Source organism: Podarcis gaigeae, assembly GCF_964106915.1.
Source record: "Podarcis gaigeae genome assembly, chromosome: 17".
Lineage (NCBI taxonomy): Eukaryota > Metazoa > Chordata > Lepidosauria > Squamata > Lacertidae > Podarcis > Podarcis gaigeae.
Genome location: NC_139694.1, coordinates 4,101,008 through 4,112,148, shown reverse-complemented (window position 1 = coordinate 4,112,148; position 11,141 = coordinate 4,101,008). Strand labels below are relative to the sequence as shown.

At 47.4% G+C, this 11,141-nt stretch overlaps 1 protein-coding gene across 1 annotated transcript in view; it reads right to left on the bottom strand.

The window, feature by feature from the left end:
- The window catches only part of MRPL51 (mitochondrial ribosomal protein L51), a 63,673-nt gene that overhangs the window by 35,190 nt on the left and 17,342 nt on the right, over nucleotides 1-11,141 (bottom strand). The gene's annotated exons all lie outside the window — the stretch shown is intronic.

Sequence of the window (11,141 nt, the reverse complement as noted above, 5' to 3'; positions counted from 1 at the left end):
AATCTAGACCTACATGCATAACATTAAATACAACAAACAAGGATGTAAAGCAAATATGGACCCTGTAAAAGTATTGGATGCAGATCATATGAGTTGACAGTTCCACCACATATGAAAAAAATACCTGCTAATAATAATAATAATAATAATAATAATAATAATTTATTATTTATACCCCAGTGGTTTCCCCAGCCACTCTGGGCAGCTTCCAACAGAATATTAAAATACAATAGTCTATTAAACATTAAAAGCTTCCCTAAACAGGGCTGGCTTCAGATGTCTTTGACATCTGGTATAGAGCCTTATATCTCCAGTATTTGAAACCTGATGACAGAAAATGCTTTATTAAATCAACCCTAGTGTTAAATACCATTACAGCATCAATTCATTCCGGCTCTTGCTCACAGGCATAGAAAATTACTTAGCAGAGCAACCATGTATCTAAAGCATATAACAAAATGGTTTGGGGGGGGGAACAGTTGCTAATTATAGGGGAGTTACAGAAAATATGTGAGATGGGGTTGCAAGCTATTGCCAGCAGATGGCAGCACAACCCCCGGCATCTCAGCGACAGCATTTCTCAGGAAGCTCCAAGTTAATCTTGAGTCTCATTTTCCAAGCCGTGGTCAGAAGGCAGGGAAGGGTGTCAGAAATGTTTTTAGCCTTTGAAAAGCTCTAATGCCAAAGTGTTCCCTACAGCTACCACCACTGCATTTAAGGATAATAGGCCTGGTCAAGGCCTAGGCTGGCTGACATGCTGCAACAATGGATATTCTCTCGCATAAAGAAAGAGCAGCTCCTGCTCAGCCTGATGGTTGCTGCCACAGGCACCTGACCCATGAACACCATTTCTTTATCGCAGCTTTTGTCAGACTCGAACAAATCTCTAAAGTCATAAATGCTTGTGTGTGTGGCTCCATCTGCAATGCACTTTTAAAGCAGCATCCTACCACTTTAAACAGCTGAGGCTTCCCGCTGCCAGGATCCCACCAGATTTTTTCATTAGTCAGCACTGGAAGTTGAGGAGGTGGCATGAGCTTTTTACTGCATTTGTGCATGTGGAGTTTTTGTGTGGTTTTTTTTTTAATTATTTAACATTTGTTGCAAAATATAAGCAAAATATTGCAAATACATACATATATATTTCAAATAAGCACATACATATTTAAAAAGAACAAAAGAGGGGGGAAATAAAGAGAAAACAAGAACAAAAGTTGGAAGAATTTCTTCCAAGTTCATTTTACAAATATCTCAATATGAAAATAATAATAATAAAACTTCGTTGATTGGCTTCCATTGCTTACACTGCACTTCCTATATACATTTTAAGCAAGATTGTATCTGTTATTCCGTATTTTTCGCATACAATCTCACCCAAATATTCTGATCAATAAGTTTTCTAAATCTCTTCTAAACACAATCAATACCTTACGTTTAATCCTTGTCTACATAAATAATCATTTAAGCATTTCCATCGTTTCAGGATTATATTTTTTGGTTTTTGTCTTATCAAATCAGTCAACTTTGCTAATTCCAAGTATTTGCATAATTTATTCAACCATTCTTCTTTGGTTGGAATGTAATTTCCTTTCCAATTATTGGCATTTGTGCATGTTGAGCTATTGCCTCTTGAATATGTTTCACGTTAAGAGGCAGGAATTGTAAAAGCTTTTCCTAGCATGGCAAACATGCTATAAAATATTGCTGCAACTGACAAGGTGCTGCAAGATTGTGGGGTGCTATGAAAGAGGCAGCTCCATTGAGAGAAAATGCTCAAATATAAAGTGTAGCATATTGCGATCTTCCTATGGAAGAGACACAGCTCTCACTTTATCCACTTGCTGCCATGTTTCTTCCCCACCCACCTGGCTTCAAGCCCTAAAATATACCACAGGGGTCAACTATGAGCCATAACTAAACGAGTGAGAGTTTAGTGGTTGGGAAACAGGCATAGCTCAATGACAGAGGATGTGCTTTGTATGCAAAAGGTCCCAGGTCCAGCCCTCAGCCTCCCCAGGTGTTGCTGAGAAAGACTGTGTCTGCAAGGCTGATGCCAGTCTGACTCCCTGTAAGGCAACTTCCTATGTTCCTAATAAATGGGTGTTTTCCCAGCTGGCACCTCCCACCACAAAGTACTAGGGTGTTCTGGTGATAGTACAAACTTCAGGCGAACGTTAGCATTTGATGTGCCTGTGTCATTTGTCCTCTGGCCCCTGCAAGCAGAGTCCTTGCTGGCAATTGTTTGCTCATCAAACAGAACACTCGGATTGTGCAAATGCTTCGAGACTCTTAAAACCACTTTCCTTCGTAGTAGCCCAGAGCATGTTGCCATCAAAGTCTCAGTGCTACAATTCTACTACAGTGGTACCTCGGGTTACATACGCTTCAGGTTACAGACTCCACTAACCCAAAAATAGTACCTTGGGTTAAGAACTTTGCTTCAGGATGAGAACAGAAATTGTGCTCTGGTGGCGTGGCGGCATCAGGAGGCCCCATTAGCTAAAGTGGTGCTTCAGGTTAAGAACAATTTCAGGTTAAGTACGGACCTCCAGAACGAATTAAGTTCTTAACCCGAGGTACCACTGTATTCTAAATCCACTCTTGCAGCAATGTATTATGTGTACCCCAACATCCCAAGTGACAAGTGAAATAAGGGGTGCACCTGCATACCTTGGGTTTGGTATCGCTGGATACGATGATACATTTTTGCTGTCTGTAGGATATACAGTGGTACCTCGGGTTACATACGCTTCAGGTTACATACACTTCAGGTTACACACTCCACTAAGCCAGAAATAGTACCTCGGGTTAAGAACTTTGCTTTAGGATGAGAACAGAAATCGGGCTCCGGCAGCATGGCGGCAGCAGGAGGCCCCATTAGCTAAAGTGGTCTTCAGGTTAAGAACAGTTTCAGGTTAAGTACGGACCTCCAGAACGAATTAAGTACTTAACCCGAGGTATCACCGTATGGCTTTCTTTATGCACATATTCAAGCCACAGCTCTGGATTCAGTACAGAAAGCAAGTAGATAATGTGTTTGTTTCTAGCTCAATTTATTACATTGGCCCCAGGACTTTTCTTTTCTTTGTCACTCACAGATGGTGTCTCCTCCAGCCAGGGGAGTAGGGAGATGGCCTCACCATTTAGCTCACTTTTCAAGAGCAGCTGCAGCTAGTAGTAGTTTATGTGGCCCACGAACTACATGTACTATTTAGTCTTGCAAAAGAGGCATGAATTGGCAGATGGCTTCAACCATTTTAGAAGCCTCCCTGCGGAATCCCATCTTGCAGATATATAAATGCAGGCTTTGAGGGGACCCCAAAGATTATACCCAGCGCACCACCCCTAATCCTATGACAGTCTTGTGCCTTCTCAGAGCCTCTGTGCACATGCTCCTTTTGCTGCCTGCCGGAGGGTTGGTGGAGATTAAAGGCCACAAGCCACACTCAGCCTGGTGCCTCACCGTTTCTGCTGGCTTGCCACATAGTAGCCCATATCCAATAGAGGGATTTATCATCCTAGGGCAGACCGTGGCAACGGGGTCTTTCCTGCCTTTCTTGGCATCCTTTTAGTATCAAGTTATAAACCGTCCCCCTGGCCTTTCGTTAAAGGTCATAACCTCAGCCAGGGCTAAACTTAGTGCCTTGGTCCTCCAGTAGCATTGGGAACAGCAGCTGGGTGATGAGAATCGGGTTACCTCCTGAGCCAAATGAACTTTCTCCAGCGTCTCTTGAAGACGGCACCTCCCATCATCTCTTCAGCCTTTTTTTGTCCTGTTTTGCAGAGCCACATAGGTCAAGGAACAAGTCAAGAGTTCCACTGCAACAGCTACAAAATTTCAGTGGCAGGTTGTTGGTTTTTTTTAAAAAAAAGATCGATCTTTTGATCCGTGGTTCTGCTCAAAATCCCAAGAGAGTGCAACCTTTATTTTTTAAACTGGCATTTGGAGAAATGTGTGTGTGCATGCAATGGTTTGTGCGCAGGTGGGTTGCTAATTAAGAACTTATGGGCACTAATCACAGAGGACCTCATCTCCCAGGTGTCTTTACATAACTGCAAGAGCTATACACCAATATGTTAAATCCTGGCAGTGTTGAGTCTGTTTTGGTTCTCCTATCACTAGCTTAGGACTTTGGATTTCCTGGAATTCAGTGCTAGGGAGAACAATAATGATGATGCAATTGTTGTCAGTTGGATTCATTCATCCATTAAAAGCAGAATCTTTTTGTCCATCATAATTGCACGGGTGGTGCAAGGGACGCGGGTGGTGCTGTGGGTTAAACCGTAGAGCCTAGGGCTTGCCAATCAGAAGGTCGGTGGTTCGAATCCCCACAACGGGGTGAGCTTCCGTTGCTCGGTCCCTGCTCCTGCCAACCTAGCAGTTCGAAAGCATGTCAAAATGCAAGTAGATAAATAGGTACTGCTCCAGCAGGAAGGTAAACGGCATTTCCGTGAGCTGCTCTGGTTCGCCATAAGTGGCTTAGTCATGCTGGCCACATGACCCGGAAGCTGTACACCGGCTCCCTCGGCCAGTAAAGCGAGATGAGTGCCGCAACCCCAGAGTCGGCCACGAGTGGACCTAATGGTCAGGGGTCCCTTTACCTTTAAAGGTAAAGGTAAAGGTACCCCTGCCCGTACGGGCCAGTCTTGACAGACTCTGGGGTTGTGCGCCCATCTCACTCAAGAGGCCAGGGGCCAGCGCTGTCCAGAGACACTTCCGGGTCACGTGGCCAGCGTGACATCGCTGCTCTGGCAAGCCAGAGCCGCACACGGAAACGCCGTTTACCTTCCCGCTGGTAAGCGGTCCCTATTTATCTACTTGCACCCGGAGGTGCTTTCGAACTGCTAGGTTGGCAGGCGCTGGGACCGAGCAGCGGGAGCGCACCCCGCCGCAGGGATTCGAACCGCCGACCTTTCGATCGGCAAGTCCTAGGCGCTGAGGCTTTAACCCACAGCGCCACCTGCGTCCCCCCTTTACCTTTACTAATTGCAAAATCTCACTATTGCTGAGACTCCTGGTTCAGCTATCTGAGTGTTGTCTGCACTGGCTAGAAGTGTCTCTTCAGGGAGTGAGACAGAACATTCCCTGGAAATCCCAGGGATTGGACCTGAGGCCTTCTGCATGCAGAAGAGATGCTATACCACTGAATGTCTTTCCTACACAAACAGTAAGAGTGACATCTCTGCCTCTCAGAGTCCACAAGTCTGGAACACAGTGTTTCAGATTCTGCTAGTGTTCCTTGGCCCCTATCAGCATCAAATGTCCTAATCTGCATTCAGTTAAGAGGCCACTGGATATTGTCTGCAGACATTTTACTCTGGTGCTCATGGTGCTCATGGTGCTCGGTTGGTAAGAAGTCCCATTGGAAGATATATTTTGCCTTATTGTCTTTTAATTCAGCAGGGCAACCATTTTAAAACTAAAGGTATTATCGGCCAGATCACATGTAGGCTTCTCAGGACTATGTCAAGTGACACATTTGAATTCATCATCTGAATTCATCACAGTGCCCCATGGCAAACTGCAACTCGGCTAAATGTCAACTCTCTCATGTTTTCCACACCATGTCTTTAATGCCAGATGTTTCTGCGCTCCATGCCACTTTGAAGAAGGAGGAAGTTACATCAGCAGGTGCCAGGTGGGCCCACTGGAAATTAGGCAGTGGTCTCTCCAATAAACCATAGCCTACCTCAGCGGTGGAAGGGACACGGGTGGCGCTGTGGGTTAAATCACTGAGCCTAGGACTTGCCGATCAGAAGATCAGCGGTTCGAATCCCCACGACGGGGTGAGCTCCCGTTGCTCGGTCCCTGCTCCTGCCCACCTAGCAGTTTGAAAGCACGTCAAAGTGCAAGTAGATAAATAGGTACCGCTCCGGTGGGAAGGTAAACGGCGTTTCTGTGCGCTGCTCTGGTTCGCCAGAAGCGGCTTAGTCATGCTGGCCACATGACCCAGAAGCTGTATGCCGGCTCCCTCAGCCAATAAAGCGAGATGAGTGCCACAACCTCAGAGTCGGCCACGACTGTACCTAATGGTCACAGGTCCCTTTACCTTTACTCTCCAATAAACCATAGCCTACCTCAGCGGTGGGGAACCCTTTTCAGCCCAACGGTTGCATTCCCTTCCGAGTAACTTTGAGGGAGGGGGCACAAGCTAGTGGGGGTGGGGCCAGAGGCAAAAGTGAGAGAAGCAATAAATGTACATTTTACCTTTGTACCCTAGGCTAGTTTCTGCGCACACACACCTCTCTGTAGCCTCCATCCAGACAAGCAAATGACAACAGAGGTCAAGGCCGCATTCTAGCTGGGTAGATGCACTTGGGGTGCAAAGCAAGGCTAGCGAGCTGTGCAGCCTGGGGAAGAGTTTTGAGGGCCAGAGACAGTATAGCCTGGAAGGTCACCTTGGGCCCCTACTCTGGCCTAAATGGTGCCTTCCCCCTGCAGCATCCCTTTGTCACACATTCTCTTTCCTCTAGATATGCTGCACTTTGCAACTCTCTTCTTGCTTGCTCTCCCGCTGCTGTACTCTCCAGCTAGTAATTTGCTTTTTGGCGAGAGTCCGCTTACGTTTTGCACATTTCACTACGGTGGTGGTAGTAGTGGCGCTGTGCCAGCACTGGGAAGCTGCTGCTTCGGCCTAGATCCATTGCCTAGGTTTGAGACGTTTCCTTCCCAGCACGTTGCACGGTCTTGCAGCAAGTAGGCGGGCGCTGCCCGTTCCACCGCTGCAACCTCACCCTGCTCAGCCTCCAGGCACGCTTGCGCCCAAACACCACCTGCATGCTCCCTCCCTGCTTCTCGGGCTAGCGCCTTCCGGGAGCTGCTCGGGGGAAAGTGCTTCTTCTCGGACCTTCCTTCCAAACCCTCTGCCCCTCTCGCGCCTGTTGCATCCAGCGACGACTGGCAGGGCGCCCTTGGCTCCTGTTTGCGCATGCAACCCCAAACTGCAAAGGGGAAGGGCGGGATTTCCGCTGTCACGTCCCTCGGGTAGAGCCCTGGGGGAGACTTCCCCTCGCCTGGCCTTATTAGAGATGCGGGTCACGCTGCCGCTGTTGCTGCTGTTACGGGGAAGAAGCGGGTCGGCGGGCGTTGCTGGGTCAATGAGCAAATCGCAGCAGAGCCAACAAAGAGCCCCAATCGGGGGGCGAGGGAAATGGGGAGAGCAGCCCTTGTAGGGAGAGGGAGCGTTTTGCAAAAGTTGGCCCATTGTATTTGGAACTTTCTGCCCTGATTCACACAGCGAATGGGTAAAACGCGGATCTACACGGATCCTCCACTTTTTTAAAAAACAACTCCCAACAAATCCAGTGTCATCCCCAAACCGTCCCAACTGTTCCCCATGATGTGAGGGCTGCGTCTAAGAGTCTGCAGTCTCGTTTAAATTGAAGTTAAGTTAAGGTCTGCAGAAATTAACGGGACTTCCTCCTCGGTAAACGCGGATAAGACTCGATTGCAAGGGCTAGACGTTTCCCAGACATGCATATTTGGGAGCCCAGCTGATGCAACTTTATGTCTCATCGATTTCAACATAATTCCAATTAACGACGCGTAACCTCTTAGATTATTTAACTGTATTATTTAAGGCTAGGGTGTCTAGCTTCGCGAGAGTTAAGAAAGGTGTGTCCTTCATCCTTTCGGCGCAGCCTAATTTGTCCTACTTTCAGGGTTTTTACCATGTTCTGCGTTACTCAGTTTCACTACAGTGTTACGGTTTGCTGCGTTTTGTAAAGGTTTGTGTTAAAACTCCCATTAAATCTTCAGTTACAAAAAGGATACACACTTTTTTCCTGGTCGCCAAGAAATCACAGTGCTGGCCTTCCTCATATGCATCTGGGGCGTTGGATCTAAAGCAAGAAAACTAGGCAGGATGGAACACCATGTTATAAGAGAATATAACACAAAAACGGAGCGGGGTGGGGAGCGGGGGTTGGCCCTCTTGTAAAATTAAATCAGGGAAGCAATGTTCGTTGGTTTAGCCCAGGATAGAAGCGACCTTGCTGCCGCCGGAGTTTGGCGTGCCGGATACAAATGTAGCGCAAAAGGCAAGCGATACATTGCATCGCAATGTCTTCCTCTTTTTTTCTTTTTTCTTGCAATAATGTTTATTCAGTTTCTTATAAATATAACACATACTGTAAAAACAAATGAAACAGAGAATGAAAAGAAAAAGGAAAAAAGAAAAGCAACATAAAACAAAACAAAAAATTCCTTCCAGTAGCACCTTAAAGACCAACTAAGTTAGTTCTTGGTATGAGCTTTCGTGTGCATGCACACTTCTTCAGATATACTGGATCTGAGTAATACCCCTCCCCACCTTCTCACTATATAGAAGGGTCTGGTAACTTCTGTTTCAGTGTATCTAAAGAAGTGTGCATGCACACGAAAGCTCATACCAAGAACTAACTTAGTTGGTCTTTAAGGTGCTACTGAAAGGAATTTTTTGTTTTGACTATGGCAGACCAACACGGCTACCTATCTGTAACTGGAACATAAAACAAGTACAGCAAATAACAACAAATTAAGGAAAATATAACAACTAACACATAAACGATAGAAATTGATTGAATAGTTAAACTTCCAACGTCATAAACATGTTGCTTGACTTCCTCCGGTCCCTTCCATCTGAATTTCCCTTGTAACTAAATGTAGCAGTTTTCCAATATCATTCTTTCTTCCTCTTTCTACGCAGTTACGCGCGGCTTGGTCCCTCCGAACTTAGCGGGACATAGATGAGCTTGAAGAGTTCTGAAAGATCCATGCTAACACTACTCCAAGCATATTTCCCCTGAACTGGTGTCTGTACGTTGCTCTCTCTTATTGATTTTATTTCCCATCCTGGAAGGTGGGGTGAGATATAAAATCAATAAAAGGTTACAATATGTGCAAGACTGGGAAATAACAAATCTAAGGGAAACATTTCCAAAAAAAACCAAAAACAACCGGGGGGGGGGTGCACGTCTGTTGTTGCTTGGGAAACGAGCTGTTAATTATTCGGGGGGGGGGGATGGGAGAGGTTGGACGGAAACCTATTTCTCCCAACCCCCATGCATGCCTGGGTTGGAAGGCTGGCTTTCGCTTTGCGCCCTCTTACCGTATTAACTGTGATATATGCGTTCCTTAATAGCTGCCGAGGACGAGATGGTGGGACAGTGTTCTCGAAGCTACCAGCATGAGTTTGACCAAACTGGGGGAGGCAGTGGAAGACAGGAGGGCCTGGCGTGCTCTGGTGCAGGGGGTCACGAAGAGGCGGACACGACTAAACGACCAAACAACAATTGACCCATAGACGCTCCTAGGCCAGAAGGGTTTCCTTTCTGAGAGATAAATATCCACCCAGAACTGCTCTTTCATGTAGGTGTGTTTTTATATTATTTTATTTCACCTTGAGCTGGAGGCAGTGGAAGACAGGAGTGCCTGGCGTGCTCTGGTCCAGGGGGTCACGAAGAGGCGGACACGACTAAACAACAACAACAAAAGAGCCACCGATGTGGGGAGAGGAATGAAGGAATTAGGCAGTACCAAAGGCTTTGCTGCAGGTTCTGCTGAGAGTCTTGGCCCAAGTGGCACTTCTCCAGGGATGGCTTTGAGTGGGTCCTTAGACGCATAATCTGTGTCAGGGGCTGATGCTCTTAACTCAGCCCATGATAAAACTCCACACTCCTCCATTCAGTTCAGGCATCTAGCTGCTGGCCAGTGAAATGCATAGTAATTCTAGTGTAGAGCAACACAGTGATGGGGTGTCTGCGAACCAGATCTGAGTCCTCTGCATCTTGCTTAAAGGAAAAGGGACCCCTGACCATTAGGTCCAGTCGGGGACGACTCTGGGGTTGCAGCGCTCATCTTGCTCTATAGGCCGAGGGAGCCGGTGTTTGTCCGCAGACAGCTTCCGGGTCATGTGGCCAGCATGACTCAGCCGCTTCTGGCGAACCAGAGCAGTGCACAGAAATGCTGTTTACCTTCCCGCCCCTATTTATCTGCTTGCACTTTGACGTGCTTTTGAACTGCTAGGTTGGCAGGAGCAGGGACCGAGCAACGGGAGCTCACGGATTCGTACTGCCGACCTTCTGATCGGCAAGTCCTAGGCTCTGTGGTTTAACCCACAGTGCCACCCAAGGCCTAATGCCCAAGTGTCATCCACCTGCATTCTTCGTTCCTGTCCTTCCAGGGCCGGCCCACCCCCATGAGTTAAGGTGAGGCAACTGCCTAAGGCTTTACAGGAGCAGTGTATTGATCTTTCCTCCCTCTCTTGTTCCGGCTGTAGATCTTCACTCAACCCTTCTTTCCTGGTGGGGAGGTGGGGTGCCATTTTAGTGGTTTGACTCAGGGGCCGGCCCTGTATCCCTTCCCCCACTGCATCCTCTGCTTCACATCCCCTCCTGAACTTCCTTGGGGCTCACCAAATGGGAATTCTCCCCAGGGAACCAGATACCCTCCTTCCAGCATCTCTCTGCTAAAGGTAAAGGTAAAGGGACCCCTGACCGTTAGGTCCAGTTGCAGACGACTCTGGGGTTGCAGCGCTCATCTCGCTTTATTGGCCGAGGGAGCCGGCATACAGCTTCCGGGTCATGTGGCCAGCAGGACTAAGCCGCTTCTGGCAAACCAGAGCAGCACACAGAAATGCCATTTACCTTCTCGCCGGAGTGGTACCTATTTATATACTTGCACTTTGAGGTGCTTTCAAACTGCTAGGTTGGCAGGAGCAAGGACTGAGCAACGGGAGCTCACCCTCTTGAAGGGATTTGATCTGCCGACCTTCTGATCGGCAAGTGCTAGGCTCTGTGGTTTAACCCACAGCGCCACCCGTGTCCCAAAATCGCGTCTCTCTGCTAAAACACAGCAAATCAACAATGTTTGCAGCTCACATCTCTCCACCCACCCCCATCAGCCCCAATGATGGCTGATCATCTTGCCGGCATCCTGCTAAGGAGAAATGCCGCCTCGGGGTCCCTTTACTGCTTATCTGTGGCAGCAGCAGCGTGGAAGCTGGTCAGCTAGGACACATGCACAAAGCATCTTAGGGATGCAAAATAAAACAGTTCTTAAAAAAAAACCCAGAAAGGGTTCTTTGGTGTGATGAGGGTTGCTGTTTTTTTTAAAAGAACCATTTTGGACGAAAGAACACGCATCACCATATCCTGCAGAA